Source organism: Homalodisca vitripennis, chromosome 8, assembly GCF_021130785.1.
Source record: "Homalodisca vitripennis isolate AUS2020 chromosome 8, UT_GWSS_2.1, whole genome shotgun sequence".
NCBI classification, from domain to species: Eukaryota; Metazoa; Arthropoda; class Insecta; order Hemiptera; family Cicadellidae; genus Homalodisca; species Homalodisca vitripennis.
Genome location: NC_060214.1, coordinates 110,517,396 through 110,536,956, shown reverse-complemented (window position 1 = coordinate 110,536,956; position 19,561 = coordinate 110,517,396).

The window sequence follows — 19,561 nt, the reverse complement described above, 5'->3', positions numbered from 1 at the left end:
AATTATTTTTATTTGATTTATTATTGAAAAACAAATCGAATCCCTGATCATACATCTATAATGATTTGCTACTACTGTTATCCTTCAGATATACTTCCAGATCAATAGTGCCGTTTCGAAGGTGAGAATATTGTCTAATCACCCAGTTCTTGAATTTAATTCTGAAAAGTGTTTATATCTATTTCACTTCTAATTTAAACGGTCAGAGGTCTGATGTCATTTCAATAATGTGTGGTACCCTACGTTCAATGATATCATTTCAAGTTATTTATAAGCAAGTAATGAGTAAAATAGATGTTTATAGAATGTCAAATATTCTTTAAATGTTCTCGGCTATCAAGGATTTTTGGCTACATCTTAAGTCATGAATCACTTTCCTTTCTTCACAGGCTTCATTGTCTACATTCGTAAATTTTATAACCATATTTCTTTCTTTTGTTAACATGTTTCCACAATCAAGGAGCGGTAGACCTTCTTACTATAAACAAATGCTGGTATGGAAACTTCTAGAACGCCTCATGACAACCGAAATTTTGGCTGTAGAAATTCGAGATTCAATTATTCAATGAAGTGTTCATATTAAGTAGTCTGAAACCATATGTACTGGTAAGTTATAAGAAAATAGGTCACTTTACGAGGTTCATATTTATTGTACGTATTGTTTTGCTAGTAGGCTATCTTTTAACCACTTATAGCCTTAAACGTAATCAGCGTCCATGTAAAACATTTTCTTGAAAATGCAGAATTATATCATTATTTATCATTTTCATATTTTTATGGCAGCAAAATTGATCTTTGTCAAAACCCTTTTTTATGGAGTTTCTTTATCCAGTATCACAACATCGTTGACACATCAATGACTATTAAATGAAAACAGGTTTCTTAAAATATTTTGATTGTTATTTCCGAATTTTTTAAATTTCACTTATATTGCTACAATTCGCCTGTTAGTTGTTTATTGTAACTTACGCATAGATAGGTAGGAATACTCCTAAAATCCAAGTCCGATTTTTAATTATTGGTTTTTGGATCTTTAGCAATTATCTTTATATAGTTTGAATCGACAGGGAAATTTAGTTTTTCTTCATATACCCAGCAACCAAACTCTTGTATTATTCAAACAGTCGATACAAATAGAATATAGTTAGATTTATCATTAAATTTCCAACAAATCATCATTTTTAAACATTTGTTGTAGGAGTAAAGCCTTTAAGATATTTATAACTTTGAACAGTTTTAAATTCAATGATTTTGAACCAAAGTGGTATCCTTGTTATTTAATAATTTGTTAATATCCCTTTTGATTACCTTTACGTACAAGCCAAGTTATTACATTAAACACCCAATAGAAACATGCTCTCTATAAATTTTTTGCTTGTTTTTTTGTGCTGTCATTTCCACAATGATACCAACTTCTCTAGAAACAATCTGTAATATACCATTATATCTTCAGGAAGGTGACATTGATGATGGCAGTGTTTTGTTCTGCTAAAATTTGTTTGATGAAATAAATTCTAGCGCTGATAGTTGCATTTATTCAGCGAGGGAGAGGACAAACAAAGAGAGGGGAAGTGAAGGGTAGGTTTGAAGGAAGCAGTATAAAGACCTCAAGTAGAGCGTACTGACGCAGTCAATTTTTTATGAAAAACCACCGGATAAAATATCAAACTGAATTTTAGAATAAATTAATGATACGGATGAAAGTACCAGTATCATAAAATGTGAAATACAAGAACTGCAGAGTTTTATTTCTTTATACCCACAATTTAATTTTAGAATATGCAATATGATGTTATGTAAACACGTGTTCAATAGGCAAGACTTTTTCACTACTATTTATGATAAATAAATGTAAATTGGTGCAAACTGTTTTGGCGTTGTTAATATTTTCAAAATTTTACAGTCACAACCCTCCAAGTTGCTTTCCATAATGGAAGGTAAAATAAAAATACTACTGTATCATACCACTTCACAAAGAATAATTATAGCCATTTGGCATCGGCCAAATTATGTATACTAAATATAACATTACCTACTGACGTGGTTTTTAAATTAAACGCAGAAAATGATATGTTTTTAATTATATTCGTATGCGTACAGTAAGAAACGCTTCTCACATGTAATATTCAGCTCTGTTTTCAACTACTTTGTGGTCCAAAACTGGTTATTTAAAGAAGCCTAAAATTACACCAGTAATTCAATGAAGATTCATTTTAATATTTTTCTATTTTAGAGAAGGACCCTTAAAATGCTATAACTGCATTATTAAAAGACATTAAACCACAAAAAATAAAGTTCGCGTCCTCAAAGGAATTCTTCAACTGGGCCTCAATTAATAAAATTTTTGCACTGGCTTTATTGTACATAAAAATACAAAATCACAGCACAGTTTGAAAATCGCACAGTTTTCCTTAATGAAGCATAAATTTAAGAAAGCAATACCCTTATCTATTATATAATTCCATCAATAAATTTGCTAAAATATAAAACCAAGAAAATTCCCTGCTAAAATTTGATCCTATCCATCCTCCCCTAAAACGAGCCTAGCTGACTATCGATTTATTTTTCAGGAAATCGTATCCTCTATCGATTTCAAGAAAATCAGGTTGTTTGCGAATTATCGCTCGGCTACAGATAATTGTTTGAAAAAGATTAGAAGTGTTTTACTTGCTATGCATTATTATTTTAATATTTAAAGTATTATAAAAAAGGTATTTGGATGTAGATAACGTCATTTACATACACGGCAAGAAGGGGTCGTGTACTTGCTCCAAAATTGTACTTAAGAGACACAACCAACTATTGCAATGGATATATTGGTACTTAGTTGTCTTTCACGATAACCACAACTCCACACTCATTCTGCTTTCCTCCTAAATGCAGATTATTAACAAATCATGACAGACTTCTCTCACCGGTTCCAATGACAAAGACTGGATACTCAGGTCGACTTCCTAGAATTACCGAGTAGGAAGATGACTCCATGTCTGTACTGAAAGTGAGATGACTTCATCAGTAATGAAGGAGGACTTGTTGAACTGGTTGTTGAAGGAGAGCAACTTAAGACGCCTGACGGACCAGTTACAAAGCAATATGCAAATTCTGGCAAGCTGTAAGCTCTAAGACATCACGTCATTACGTCTAAGACCCTCCCTCCCTCCCACCCCCCTTCCACCCTACAGATTAAACTTCAGTCTGTCGATTTTACAAGAGCGTCGATCCCGTGACGATACTAGGATCTTACGTTTGTGTTTTAAGGATAGATAAATTAGATAAATCCAATAAACAGAATGGCTGTGAAATCAATAATTTGGTAGTTAAATCTTCGGATACAATTTAATTTCACCAACTGTGATTTCCAGCGGTATCCTTGAAAGAACGCAGTTAATTAATTTTAGAGTCTAACCATTTTTGAACATTTGCGAATTAATTTTTAACATTAATATGTATTTTACTTGTACTGCCTGATACACCCTATAACAGTTGTTCAGTACTATAAAAATCATACTTGTTGCTCTTAACTAGTATGTCTTCTGATTAAGGATAGATAAATTCAATAAACAAAAAGCTGTGAAATCAATCATTTGAGACTTAAATCTTGAATGCAAATTAGTTTAATTCAATGGGATTTCCAGTAGTGTCCTTAAAAGAACGCAATTAATTAATTTTAGAGTCTAAACATTTTTGAAAATTTGTGAATTAATTTTTAACACCAATATGTATTTTACTTCTGTCTGATATTTCCTATAAAAGTTGTTCAACACTATAAAAATCAATCATAAATCTTTTTATCAGCATGACTGTGTTCTTATTCTACTGTAAATCAAAGTTTTTCAAATTACGGAATTTTTCAAATAATATCTTAACGCAAGTAAAAATAAATGTTTTTGACGACGAAATTGTACGTTATCCGCGAAATAATATAGACCGACGACAACGTACTTTTACAGCTTATTTAAGAACTTTTTAGACGATTCATAAAAGATTAGACGGATAGTTTAAGTGGTATATTAATTAATGTAGTGTGTTTTTTTAACCGGTTAATAAACTATAATATATACTGCCTACAGAGTATATTTGAGTTTTGTGATGATCGGATTCTTAGTTTTTCTTGTACTTTTTCATATCTTATCGGATTTTCCACAAAATATGACAATTTATTTTGTCTATTGGTCTGAAGATCAAGGCTTAGTTTAAGTTTATACTATATACGGACAGAGAGGCGAAGCCGTGAAGTAGAAATCGATGCAATGAGAACATTCAAAACTCGTCTGGATATTTTGCTAATGGACGAATCTTATCCAGATTTGGATTGTGTTAATCTATGGGTTCTTTTCCTAGCATAGGAATTTGAACCAAGGGGAGGGAGACTTTTTTCAGTGGACAAATTAATTACCACCAACTCAGCTCTGGGCGCTTTTTTCAGTAAAGAGTCCTTTACAAAAACTAATCATATTGATCCCAATATGGGCTATCTTAAAATAAAGGCCCAATTTCATTAAAATAAGGCTACTAAATGGTCAAATACTTAGGACTAAAGCACTGAGTAAAACTTGTCTGGACCTCTTATTGAGTTAATCTTACCCAAATGTATCCAAGGATCATGAACTCGATCTATTACGAGTTAATAGGGTAAACCTTCAGACTGAAAGCTATTATCAAAACTCTGTCCTTGGAGCTTTAATAGGAAAGAAAGAAATGTTTACTAAAAATCACACTGTGATTGTGTAGGGTGATCCGAGATAAAATCCAGTTTAGTAAAAAATCTAAAGGGATGAAATGAATCACACGTCTGTTTCGGGCTTATATGAACGTATCTTTCCCAGATTTGGCATATATGTGATCCAGAAATGGTACTCAACAACTTGAAAGACCTACAGTCCCGGACCCAGGACAGTTCTCTAAGAAATAAGAGAACGGTTTCAGGATTCTCTAAGAAATAAGACAACGTGAAGGTTTTGTTCATTTTCGAGAACGTAGCAAAAAAGAAGTTAAAAGATTCTTTGCTTCATCAATGGGACTATGTTTACTACTTTTCTGTTATATATACGTAAATGACTTTAACAAGAATTGTTTGTTTTAATACCTAAAATTTAATCAAAATCCCATAATATATTATGTTGATGATGAACAGTTCAGAAACTTACTTTTACTCCTCCCTACTCCCTTAACAGAGAGTTGCCTGGATGTTAGCCAATACTTTCATATTTTTTTAAATATTATGTGTATTTTCAAAATGGCGGCCATTTAAAATATTAAAACCTAAATAACTTGAAAACCAACAGTTTTTTTAATGACCGCCATTTTGAAAATACACATAAGATTTTAAAAAAATATTTTTTTTTACAACTTATGTTCATGTTTATAATACTTGTGCCAAGTTTCAACAAAATCGGTAAACCCGTATTAAAAATAAAATTACTTGTATGTAAAAAACAAAATGGCCGATCTGAGGTAAACGAAGCTAAATAGGACTATACATTATATAACATTTTTCATTCAGTTTGACCTCCTGAACAATTTGGTGAAGTTTGGTCCTGTAATTTTGGGACACCAAGTATAAATAAACTGAGCACTATTATTTTAAATATTTTACACATTTTAACATATGGCCGTAACACATGTTTTGTGGTTTGTGATTATTTTGTTGGATTGCTCGCTAATACATCCATTACGTTTCTTTATGCCATTTAGTTCTGTTTTGAAGGTAATATTTGTGTACAGACTAGCAGTAAAATGCATGGCCTTCCACTGAATTTGGCTGAGTGTTAGCAAAGCCTATAAACTTCGTGTGTTATCTCGAGAATAAATTAAGCTATAAATTTGAAATTTGTAAATTTAGCTTAGCTGGCTCTGATGGGTCTAGCAAAATTGCTCTTCTCTCCCTCCGTCTGTAACACTCAGTGTTATGTCTGTTTTCCGCTGGATATTTAAGAGCGAACTGAGCTACGAACTTACAATTTCATTTTTAGTTAACGTCGTGTTTGATGATGGTCATGTACTTTATAGGATTTGGCAGAGGTTAAATTGGCGGAATTTCATTTTGTGTCTGTCATACGGTTAGCATTAGCGATCATTTTCATATTGGTGTTACGAGAAACAATGGTGGCAACGAAAATTGCAGAATAAATAAATTTGTAAACGATCTGAGTACGTAAATACATTTTTACATGTGATGTGGTAAACTTTGTAGTCTAACTGTCCGCAGAATATGTCCGAACGAACCCATTTGCAGATTTTAAATTTGGGATGAAACTTCATTTCTACATAGACAAGAATGAGTTAGTTCATGGTGTAAATATGGTATTCGAATGAGCATGAAATGAGCTATAGACTTCAAAATATTGCTTGCAACTTCAGAGAAACCTGTTACGCTGCATTTCGTCTAAAGAATTCCTACCTTTTACTACTATTTGTTACATTTTATTGTGATTAGAGAAAATTTAAACAAATATACTAAAAATAAATCTATATACTATCAGAAAATATTTAAAAAATCTTAAGGAGTGATTATGATGTCGTACGATCGTCTCTTTCTTAGGCCTTGACCTGATATTTGATTAAGTAATTATATGGATTAATAAATATTTATAGAAATTATGTACTCTTATACGTAAATCCCCATTCTTGCAATCAATACAATGTTCTCCTTTATCCTGGAGGTCAAGAAGGCGGCACTACGACTCTTTGTAAATCCTCATTTATTTAGATAAATTATTTACATAATTTATATATTTATACGTTTTTTTCATACCATTGAAAGAATAAAGATATTAGTTTTTTTGAAAATTTTGGTTGGACAAATTAGATATAAATGTATCAATAAGATTGAAATTACTATATCTCTGGCTGGTGCTGATTTCACTAAAAATGTTCGTCTGACTAGCGGTTTAAAGTTTTTAAAGCTAAAAAACAAATAATGAAAAGATTTATAATTTGGTATTTTTCGCCTTTTTACTAACCTTTCATTTCGGTACTCGACCAAGCGAGCCCTGAATCTTAGGATGAAATTCTTTATGATAAGGTTCAAGTAATTAATTGGTAATTATCGATATCATGAAGAACTGAATTCTGTTGTTGGTTCCAGGACAAAAGGACCTATACCATTGAAGGAATGAGAGAATGTTATACAGCTCCTAGCAGAAAGCTACTTCGTGGGGGTAGGGCCCACCCTTAATACTGTATTCAGTGTCCTCCACATTAGCATCCTTCAGCAGAGCTAATTATGAATCACCATGCAGATATAACGGTATGGAATGGTTTATTGGAAGTCTGTATCATTTGGTTCACCAAAGCAATCGTAATGACAAATATGGTATGTAAGATGCATATCAATGCATAGTTCACGTGTAATAAAATTGAACACAAATCCGTTAATGATAGTTTTCATCACTAGGAGCTCAAGTGGCTGTTTGCTCCGGGTGGTGAACAATGGTTTTCATCATACAAGAAACAAAATTAAAAATTACACGTTTTATTTGATTTTTATTAAATAACAACGCAAAATAGTAATACAGTTAATTTTACATATCAAAACATGCTTTTCGCATTTACTTCTACTGAAAAGATAACTAAAGTTTAAGGTTAGCGCATTGAAAAACTTAAATTTTGTGCCTTTGATTTTTCAGATCTCTTATAAGGTAAAGAAAAATCACTTTATGGACCAGCTTATGTATAAAAAACTGCTGTTATTTGTGCAGTAAGATAAAATATAAGGTGCGACTAACAGGATCGCCAATAAATTCTTACCTTGTTTGTATATTGTATCACTTACGTAATTGTACATTTCATCGTTTGTCTCGAAAGTGACCTTTTGCGGGACGATATTGCATTCGTTTATACAAGGAAAGAATTGTTTACGTAGGTTTTTTTTTAATCTCTTTTAAGCCTCAGCTTCTGCTATGTAGGCTGCGATGTTCACTGGTTTATTATTTTTCTAAGTACACTGTTTCGTGTCTATACATGATTGGCCCTCCCCGGGATTTGAACCCGTGATCTCTCAGTTAGAGAGCCGAGACTATAACCATTAGTCTACGGAGGAGGAAATATTTACGTAGGTTAAAGTCTGGGAGAAGGAAAATCAGCTGCTTTAGCTACGAGAGACACAATAAGTTTCTCAGATCTCATCTGTACTTGAAAGTAGCCCTTTGCCATACAAAACTATGAACATTTTTATTTTCCTTAGTAGTGTTTGTTTTCTTAATTTATTTTTAATACGGATTTATTAAACTATCCGTTTTTTGTAATTACATAACAGATCAAGAGTCAAATTTGTCCGCTTACAAAGTATTCAAGAATGATATATAGTTTTCATACAAACAATATTTCAACTTTGTGTTACAAACTTTTTATTTTAAAGAGTATGTGTAGTTTATACTGTACAAGAAACTCAAACATAAGACAAATGTTTATACAATTTTTGTAACCCTTTCAGTCCACTATTTAAGATAATCCTAAAAACCCTTTTAACGAAAAGTTTATAAAATTTTTTAAAGTCATTGAGGAGTTAGAACACCTACTTTAAGTCTGATTCATTCCGTAAAGCATCTGACGCAGTCAAAATGTTACAATAATTTGAAAAATTTAATTTTGTCTTTGGGCAATAGTAACTATGGATATAACCATAAGAAGAATGTAAGTAGTATTACAAAACTAAGTAGTGCAAAACTCATTAATATTGTATTCTATTTTTATAATATTCTTACATCATAAGACATAAATAATTCAACTAATCGTGAATATTGAAAAATGTATTGTTAAAAAGGAAAGGTTTTTTTGAGAAAGAACACTAAACTTATTTATTTTAGTCAAATTGTATTTGCACAGAAACGTTACAAATTGGACGAATCACATTTTTGTTTAAACTACCGTAAAATAATACATTTTTGATTTTGTAAGAACGTGCATTTAAACCATGCAATATATTGACGACCCTAGCTTCAGACTTTTTAGAAATATATTTTTAATTTTAAGAATATATTTTTTAGAAATATACAGGGTGGCTGGTCATCAGTGTTGCAAAACTTTTTGGGTGAAATTACAAAGTAAATGAAATGTAATGATGCATGTAAGAGGTTCAAAGTCAAAAAATTGGCTTCAAAAATAATTATTTTAATTTTTCTAAAATAACCATGTTTTTAAACATATTACAGCAATTTCTCAACTACCTGTAAACGGATTTGAGTAAATGACGTAATTTTCGTATTCTACATTACATTTTGAATATGAATAAGTGAAAATTTTAAAGGATCAATAATAAAAACTCCATTGTTAATAGTTCCAAAGTTTAAAATTTAAGTATCTGTTAAAAATAAAAAAAACATTGGTCTATTGTATTTTTCTACACTCTGTATACAAGAAGGTAGCTAAATATTTTAAAAATTGCGCCATTTTATAAGCTTTTCCAACCATACACTACACTATTGAGGTTTAGATCTGGATATGTTCGTTTTAGTGTTTTGAAATCTCCAAAACACGGAGTGCAGAAAAACGGTTAAAAGGCAATTTATAACAAAAAAGGGTAATCTAAACGTACAAATTTTTGTAACACTGATGACCAGCCACCCTGTATATAAGACGGCTGTGTGATGTTTTTACCATATCAAACAAACAGATATATGCCATAATTTGGCACTATTAAATGATCAATTTATATCAAAACCAAATACATAAAAACCTAATTTATTTATATTTTACTGTGTTTGAGATTAATGTATATTAAATCATCTCTTTAATGAGTCTTATTTAATATAGAGGTACAAATTTGTCGTTTTTAATAATATATACAATTGTATTAAACAAATATTAATTAATTATACACAGAAAATAACATTTCGTACGTATTAAAAAATTAGAAATCAGCAGAAAAGCTACTTTTACGAGTATAACTCGTATAACAGATAATCTGTTAGAAGAGTGATTACTGATTATATACTCGTATATTGATCGAATTATTGCCGGTCGAATGATAAGTGGAAACAAAGTTGTACTTAAAATAGGAATTTAATCACTGCAAAATTATAGATACTTTTCAATTCGATCCAAGATTACAGTTCAGATACTCTACTAGTTTCAAATGATTATTACCTTATGTAAAAGGAGGAAAACATAGAAACGCAGTCTTGTTCACTTACATTCAAGTTTTAAATTACAGATGAAAAACGTTCATACCATAATTTAAACCTTATCATAATGTCGTTTTAATAATGCAAAAATTCAAATCTTGTTTGAAAGCTGGACTTCAATAATTTTAAGGATGCTATTAGAACTAATATGCTCCTATTTTTCTTGAAACCTATGAAATTCTCATAAAAGGAATTTCAGTTACATATGGGGTCTCGCAAGGCTCGGTGTTATTCCAATTTTATTCCTTTTGTAATGAGTGCATTTTTTAACATAAAAGCTGAATATTGCTATGCACTTAGACCTTGTACTGGAAGCGGAAAAGGAAATGTAATGTATATATAAAATTAAATGCTCCTATAAAGACAGAAACCCTACTTTTCTACTTTGTTTGTAAATATACGTTGGAAGTATTTCAAAGCATAAGAATTTATGGGTATGGTCTGCTTCTCTGGACGACGCCTCTCTCATTTACGGATTGACTGTCCAACGTAAGGATTCCTTTGGAGATTCGGGTTACTTATGAGATCAAGCAATGATTGATTTTGATAGAATTCGTAAATTATTAAAAAAAAAAAAACTCAAAATGAAGCTTTGCAGACTGTAGAGAAGTCTCACCTATGGGGCGAATTTAAGAAACGTAAAGTTTGCAATAAATAAATATTTATGGCTTTATTGTTTTGAAATCTACTAAAACAGTGATCTTCAAATTTATTACATCAATATCAAATATCAGCTGATGCAGTGTGAGCGTGTGTGTGTGTGTGTGCGTGTGACCGCGACCCCTTCACCCCCCGCAGAGTGTCGCTGATCTGTCTTCATTTGTCCAACTCTGTTAGTGGATACCAACCCTCCGCATTGATTTATAATGGATCACATCAGGAGCTGTAATTGTTGACTCGCTCCGACCTCTCACTGGATTATCTACTGATGTCGTCACTTAACGTATTTACCCTCCGTATTGGGGTGAGTATTCATCTCCGTCATCCATTTGAACTCTAATACTCATCTAGTTGAAAGTATGATTTTAAAATAACAAAACCACAATATATAATGTGCTTAAACAGTGATTACACAAAGTATGATTAAACTTTCCCTCCCCCAAATTTGGACTTAATCACTATGCTTCCATTTTTCTTGAAAGATATATAATTCGCCTAAAAGGAATTTAAGTTATATGGGGGTCTCGCAGGGCTCGGTATTATGTCCAATTTTATTCTTTTTGTAATGAGTGTGTTTTTTTATTAAAAGCTAAAGATTGATATGCACGTTGACTTTGCACTTTGACCACACCATGTACGAGTATACCTACATATAAATTTTACCAATATCATATAAAAAAATTAAAATCTAACCTGTTCTTGAAGAATTCTGATTTTAAAAATCGTAACATATTATGTACACGTATAATGTTTTAGATCACATATAAGTGATCTCTTCTATAATTATTATCTTCTTATCATCAAATCATTACATTTCAATTTAACAATCATAACTCTTCTTGTAATTGGATCATTCTTCTTTATTCTACAAAATAGATCATAAAAACACTCTCCGATTCCTCTCCATCAACCACAAAGATCAGGTATTTTTTTCAACCTTAATAAAATGAACCCTTCTTCTACCATTCTCCCCGTTGGGTATAAGTTTTATTTTCACCCTATGTTCTCTAGTTTTTCAAATCCACAGCCCTTTTAACTGTATAATCCACAAAAAATTCGTCTACAGTATAATAACATTCAAGTAGTACCAAAAATATTCTATATAAAATAATAAATAAATTCGCCATACAAATAACAAGAAATTCTATTAATTACATTGATAGGTGCAATTAAAAATTTAGAAATAGATATAGATATATAATTTAAGCAGATTATACATATTTAGTAAATTCCAAAAGAAAATGAGAAGCGTCCCCTAAAATAAAAATTGTAAAGTAACAGACCTGTAAATAATTTGTGATACTCTATGTTATAGGAAAAAGAACAAAAAAGAATTATTCTGATGTGAATAAATCCGTGCATTATCTTCGTTTTAAGGTAATTAAGATTAAAAATTCAATTGGCAATTTTAAACAATACATAAATCCTATACAACATTTGGAAAATTTAAAACATGTGTAATTGTTTTGCAGGCACTTTAAAAATAAGAATTAATAAAATAGCCGTCAGGAGATGTCACTCCTCAACACGGTGAAATAACTAAAATCCGTTTCGATAACAAATACATTTGACATAGATTTTGATTTTCAATGAGTCTTATTTACATATTAATATAGAATAGCCCTCAAACTTCCTCATTAATCATATACGTTCCAGACTATCGTAAAGTTAAGTTGAAAGCGCAGACATCCAATAGTCAACAGCGACATTAAACAATAATTAGTAACGGGTGAAAACAACCTGAATTATATTCGAATATAGTTTTATCAAGTAATTAAAGTTTTGAAGAAATTTTGTGAGTTCAATTATATTGTGAACCCAAGGCTTCCGTTAAAATAATTATTTTCACCTATGGAATTATTCGTAATACAGATGTAATTGCATTAATAATGTGTTAATAGATAAGATAGATAATTTTCCTACTTTAAAAAGGAAAACGTCAGATAAACATAATAATGTAAGCAAGGTTTTTTCCGGACATTTGCCATCGTTCAGTGAAACAAGAAATCAGTAACACTACGTTTCGAGATCTGCAATCTGATCTCTTCTTCAGGTAAAGAACTAACCTAATACATAATTACAAACTAGGTTAAAAATAAACAAATCTTACCAAAGCGTTGTGGCACGCCTAAGTCAGGAATCAAAACCTACATGTTGTTTGTCAACTTCACTAACTCTATAAACATGCACTTAATAAAAAACTATACAAAACACTAATTATTAAAACTTAACTACGGAAGACGTATTGTGACCTGTATTCCGGATCTCGAAACGTAGTGTTACTGATTTCTTGTTTCACTGAACGATGGCAAATGTCCGGAAAAATCCTGTTTCCTTCACAATCCTTCCATCGTCAAAAATAACCTTCAAACAATGTAAACAAGATGGCAACTTTCACTAAAGGTGAGATATTCAGAAAACTAAAACTGTAGATATCTTAACTATAAATTAAAATTTTACTTGAAACAACATTTACTACTTGCAAAATAACTTTGTTTACATTTATTACGTTAAATATATATTGGAAAATAAATAGCTACACATAACGTAGGTGGGAAGGGTTGATTCAATGTGAATCTTGAGTTTAGGTTCTGTTCACCATTTTCTATAGAGCATCGTTTGAAATCTGACGACACTGTCACAGACTTGTCAGCAATTTCGAAACGATGCAGAATTCGTTTTGAGCTTCTTCCACAACGACATATATTTTTGACCCATTCAGACGAACATGACTCCAGATTCCACTTCGTTATGTGTAAAAAAGCTCTGTTTTCCACGGTGCTATGGTATCATCTCTGAAACATCACAGACCACTAATCGTGTACCTGATGAGACAATGCGAACACTTTTTTTCATTTAGATTACACTATATTTTGTAGTCTAGGTGTATCTGACATCGAAACGATGTAAAGAGTTAGTTTCGAGTTTCTTTGAATTTTTTCAGACCGATGTTTTAGAGGGTAGGGTACGATAAGCCGACCCGGTTTTTATATCGAAATTGGCAAACGATATTACTTAATCAAAACCATCGATGTAATCAATCGATACTGATTAATTATTTTAAACTATTAATAATCTAGATCAACAGCTGTAAACACTCTAAAATAAATACACGTAGGATAATATTTCAATTTTACATAAGTAATTCTGATTATTAAAAATGGCAGTCCATTTTAAAAAACTACAAGACGTTGCTTTTTCGTGGCTTCAACATGTTGGACTCGTCCGAAAAACCATTATGTGAAATTTGTGGGAAAGAAACAACTGTAACTGTGAGAGGAGCAAATATGTCGTCTTCAGTTTTCCTAATTTTGGTTATAATAATTTGTTTGATCACTGTAAATATTAAATTCATATTTTAATTGAAAACACATGATTGTTATTGAAAACTATTATACTTTTATATCGATTGATAGTCTAATAGGATTTGAGATGCGAATATTAGGTATCGATGACTATATTCTTCGATATAAAAAACCGGGTCCGCTTATCGTACCCTACCCGTTTTAGATACGATATCTAGATACGGTGGAGCAACCGAGTTTTTTGGCATAATGTAGTAATGTATGATGGGAAGAGTTGATTCAATGTGAATGTTGAGTTTAGCTCCAGTTCACCTTCCTCTTAAGGCAGCGGCTGGAATCTGACGCTGTCACAGACTTGACTCCTGGAATCTGGAGTCATATTCGTCTGAAGAGATCCAATAAAAGTGGAAATGAATTACCTACACCATTTCGAAGTTAGACTGACCTAGACTACAAAATGAAGTGTAATATAGGTAAAGAGATATGCTAATTGCCTCATTATGACCAGATTCCAGAAGTCAAGTCTGTGACAGCGTCAGTTTCCAGATGCTTCGCTAGAAGGAAGGTGAACTGGAGCAAAACTCACGAGCAATGTTCACGTAAACTGCTAAATGCTTCAGTTTATAAAAATGTTCGAACATATCAATGTATTATAGAATTGTTCTTGAAATTTGATTCTGCAATTGAAGCAAAAGTAACATTTTATAATAGCGCTCGAAGCTCGTAAATTAGTGGGCTCTAGTCACATGTAACTGACAAGAAGGAAGGTGAACTGGAGAAAAACTCACGAGCAATGTTCACGTAAACTGCTAAATGCTTCAGTTTATAAAAATGTTCGAACATATCGATGTATTATAGAATTGTTCTTGAAATTTGATTCTGCAATTGAAGCAAAAGTAACATTTTATAATAGCGCTCGAAGCTCGTAAATTAGTGGGCTCTAGTCACATGTAACTGACAAGTCTTGAGACAGAATATATGTTTTTAGTATTAAAATGTATATGTTCATACTGGTGAAACAGTTGCTGTTTTTATACTTAAGTTGGTACAGAATTGATTATTTTCTGGTACCGTACAACGGTATTAGTATTTTTCAGTGTGCCAACCTCAATCTTTGAAATATTGTTTCCGTACAAATAATTAACAGTTGTTTCTGTGCATAAACGGGACAGCATGACTACGGTGAGTTAGTATGTAAAATATTAAATAAAAGTATTAATTTTAATTTTTTGCGTGTGATAAATATACATTTTATTTTTATTTTGTGTGATAAAAACGTTGTTCTTTCGTAAAAACATCTTTCGCCGCTTAATCATACTTCCGACCTCGTTTTCGTCTCGTTAGTGAAACACAATTGCCCAACAAAAACAACCACCTAGTGATAAAAACTACTATTTTGTACATCAGACCAAACTTTGAAGCATCAGACTGAATTTGAAGCATCGACTTGGTCTTGCTTCTTAAATAAATCTCGTTCTCAAAAGGAAGAATAAATTTCCAGGAAATTTTAATCCAATTAACATTTAACTCCTTATCGCGAAGAGTTTAGTTTAACGAATGAAAATCAAAAGAATAAATGGTCCCTGCATTGCCAATGATATGAGTAACGTACAAATTAAAAAAAATCATATAAGTGAGAATATTTTAATAAAGCATCCTTTACAGGTATTTTTCAATATAAATATCCAAAAAATTGCCTCTTAAATTACAACACTGTTTTGTTGTGAATTGAAATTAAAAGCACTCAAAAATATTAATCTTGCAAACTTCAGAGCACTTTAAAGCAGTGACAAATCAGACTCCACTTTAGAGCACATAACCGCCGAATTTTCCACATCATCAGGGGCGACGAGGCGACTGATGGTACAAGGATGATAATGTGGGTGACATCCTGCAGTGTTGCCACCCTCAGGACGTTAAGAGCCGCCAACCCCCGCACATAAAGACAAATTGACAAGACAGCCGCTCTTGTATAAATCTGGCCCTTTTTAATCAGCGGCCGCGAAATGGGGTTAAAAGCACCCCCACGGGGTGGCTTTGTGAGGTTGATCTGCATAACCACGTTTGTTCCCGCGACCACCCCAACTCCGGGGTGGGCCATTGTTGGTTTATCGCTTCCGCTAAATGGTTTACGATTTTCAATTTGCTTTGATATTCCTTAATATCCTTCGGGGGTCCCCGCCGCGCATGAGATGTACCGGGTAGTTAACTCTATTACGATCTTCAAATGATACTCGGCAACTGTGTCATTCTTCTGAGCTTTATAGACGAACTAGCAGTTGCCCGCGGCTTCGCACGCAATTTCCCGTTGAAAACAGTACACTATATTCACTTATTCTTTTTCTATCACATTTTAAGCACTGCTGAGATAATTGATAGTCGTTCCTTCGTGAGCCTCTTGGGCGCATTGTGAAGGTGGTACATATTCCTGCCTCTATCTTTCGTGGTTTTTGCTAGGTGTTGATAAGTTATTCAGAACAATAAATGTATATGGATGAATCTCGGTAAACTAATTAGGTTATAAAGAATCAAATTCAGTCTGTTAAAATTACTTTTCTGTCTAAGATATTTCCAGTATTATTTAGGAGTGTGCCTTCAAGAAATGTATCAAAGAAACCCAATTTCGATCATAAAGTGTCTTCTTTCAGCTCTTTTCATTTAACTTCGATGTAACCAAATTCGATTACCTTATGTGCAAACATTCACGGATTTGTACAATGAGGTTATTTTCATAATAGCGTTTAATAGTATTTTCATTGCATTAGATAGTTTATTGTTCATTGGTGCAATCTGAATTTAAAATTAGGCAATGACGTCCTCTATGCAACCTGCATTACACTACTGATCAAGCACTTTACAATAAACATTTTCGGAATTTTAAATGTAAACAAATGTTTCTGCCTCTTTGATGAACTTCAGCTGAAAGTATTAACAGCTGTTAAGTATCAGTTCGCTTTGTATTACGTGTCGTAGCGCAGTCTATCGGATCAAATATAAAACACTCCAACATCAACAACAATTTATAATTAAAAGATTAATTAAATCTATGTTTTCCTCTCTAAAAGTATGCCTATGTTACTTCCAGGAACGTGTAGAATCACTGTACAAAATTTCACGATGTTTCGTGCATTGGTTCCAGAGTTATAACGGAACATACAAACAAACATTCGCATTTATATATATATATATATATATATATATATATATATATATAAAATATAGATTATAGATTTTCATTTTGTCCAGATCTTCCTTTTAAACATTAAAAACGCGAATACTATGTGCTTCAGAACGCAATTTCAATTATCTTTTTGTAGCAGTTTCAGATTTCACTTTCTTATCCTAGAACACTTCTTTTTCAAGTAATTCTACTAAGACCATATTTAAATACAGATTTTCAAATTTCTCCATCATTTGAATTTAAATAAGATCTTTGCCTCTCTAGCAAATTTATTGTAGATTATGTTACAACTACTACCAATTACAGATAATCGGAACATAATTTTTAGATTTAAACCGGCTTATAGTAAAGATCTATATTTATTTATTCCAAATAATTGATTACAATTTTTACTAGTTTTTTTCTATTAGCATTCAAACTATTTATAGTGTATTCTTTATGATCTATTATAATTCATATTCCTTCAATGATTCGTGCCGGGGTGATATGCATAAGGTACAAGACACCATTGTTTCATTATTTTATTTTTATAAGATTATTACTTTAATAATTACAGCTGTCTCAATAACTTCACTACATAAAAAGTAAATTAAATTTTCAATGACATTTTTTAAAATTACTAACTACATATTTCAAATGATCTCATGAATATTTTTTTGTAATAAGGTAGAAATCATGTACGTATTTTTTGTTTACTAACATAGCCTATATATATATAAAAGAAAGTCGTGTTAGTTACACTTTTTTATAAGTTAAGAACGGCTGAACCGATTTGGCTGAAAATTGGTAGGGAGGTAGCTAAGAACTGGGAGAAGAACATAGGATACTTTTTATCCCGTTCCCGATTCAGGATTCAGCCCCACTGGTCTCTAAAAGTTCAGAAATACCCGTAAGAAATGTATTGCAGCAAACATATGTTATTAAGTGAAAGAGCCTTTTCAAATTTAATCAGCTGTTCTTTGTAAACATATATAATGCGACAAAAGAAATGTATATGTTTATAATATAATTTAATTACTATTTTAAATTTCTTTACACTTATAGTTTGAAAGCATAGAGTAAGCTTAAGAGAAACAGCAAATTTTGTTTCAACTGTTTCTGCAATCACTGTTAAACATAGACTTTACTATCCAGATAATACAATTCAAATTTGACGTAGAAATTCACCTTTAACTGCAATATTTATCTAATATAAACCATGCTCATGCTTGATCAGAAGAGCAATGCAGATATCAAAATTACTATCTTACGTTGGCTACAAATATAAAAAATGTTATAAAACCAACCTTAGTTGTTTTTTTTTTTTTTTTGACAGAAGTATGGTTCTCAAAACTCCGTGTGTACATATTCTCTCGATCGAGACAACAAAGCAAGCTCAATCATGGCATCGGAGATATAACTAATTTAAATCCAGAAGTGATACACGCGCAAAGCTTAAAATAAAATCCATACGCAATTTCTCTTAACATCTGAAGCTCATAATCATTAGACTGTAATAATATGTACCTAAGATATGCCTATTTTCGTTTCAAAATTCCATTGAGCGCCATCATTTATTACATTGAATTCCGCGCTAATGAATTCCGACTTTTTGACTCCTGTCCACGATGGTCTAATATAGTTCAATTGTATACAAAAATCATAGAATATTGGAGAAAAATTCCAGTTATTTCACAGGTGCATATTGAGACTGTTTTAAAATTTAAATCTTAAATAGATCATGAGCTTGAAGTATCTGTCAGTGACTATCATTTATCTCAGAAGGGTAATAACGACGTTTAAAAGAAATATGCTCTCCTACGTCCCAATTTTTCAGTAGAAAATCGCGTGCGAAGCTGTGGGTAACAGCTAGTTTTCCATAAACGTTTGTTTTTGAATATTAGCCTATTTGTCTCAAGCTCGTAATTTCAAAGTCACATCTAGCCTAGTTATTATTTTTGGAAAAGACAGTTTTGACGACATAGCTATAGCTACAAAGATCATCTGTATTATCTCTGCGGCTGAATGTTGCATTTTTGTGAAATAAATAATATTTCATAAATTGTTTTTTACTGTATAAGATTACTTCGTGATGGTAGCAGTTTGTAAAACATTTAAATTGAAATGTAGTTATTTTAGACTGAATCTATAAAAAAAAAACAATTTAATCTTACACTGTACAAAATTAAACCATTATATACAGCACAAGAATGTAACTTCCTTTAATACTAATATCGTAGCAATTTATGCATGTGGTGCTACTTCTTTGTACGTGTACTATATGGTAGTAACGATATAGAACACTTCTCTGT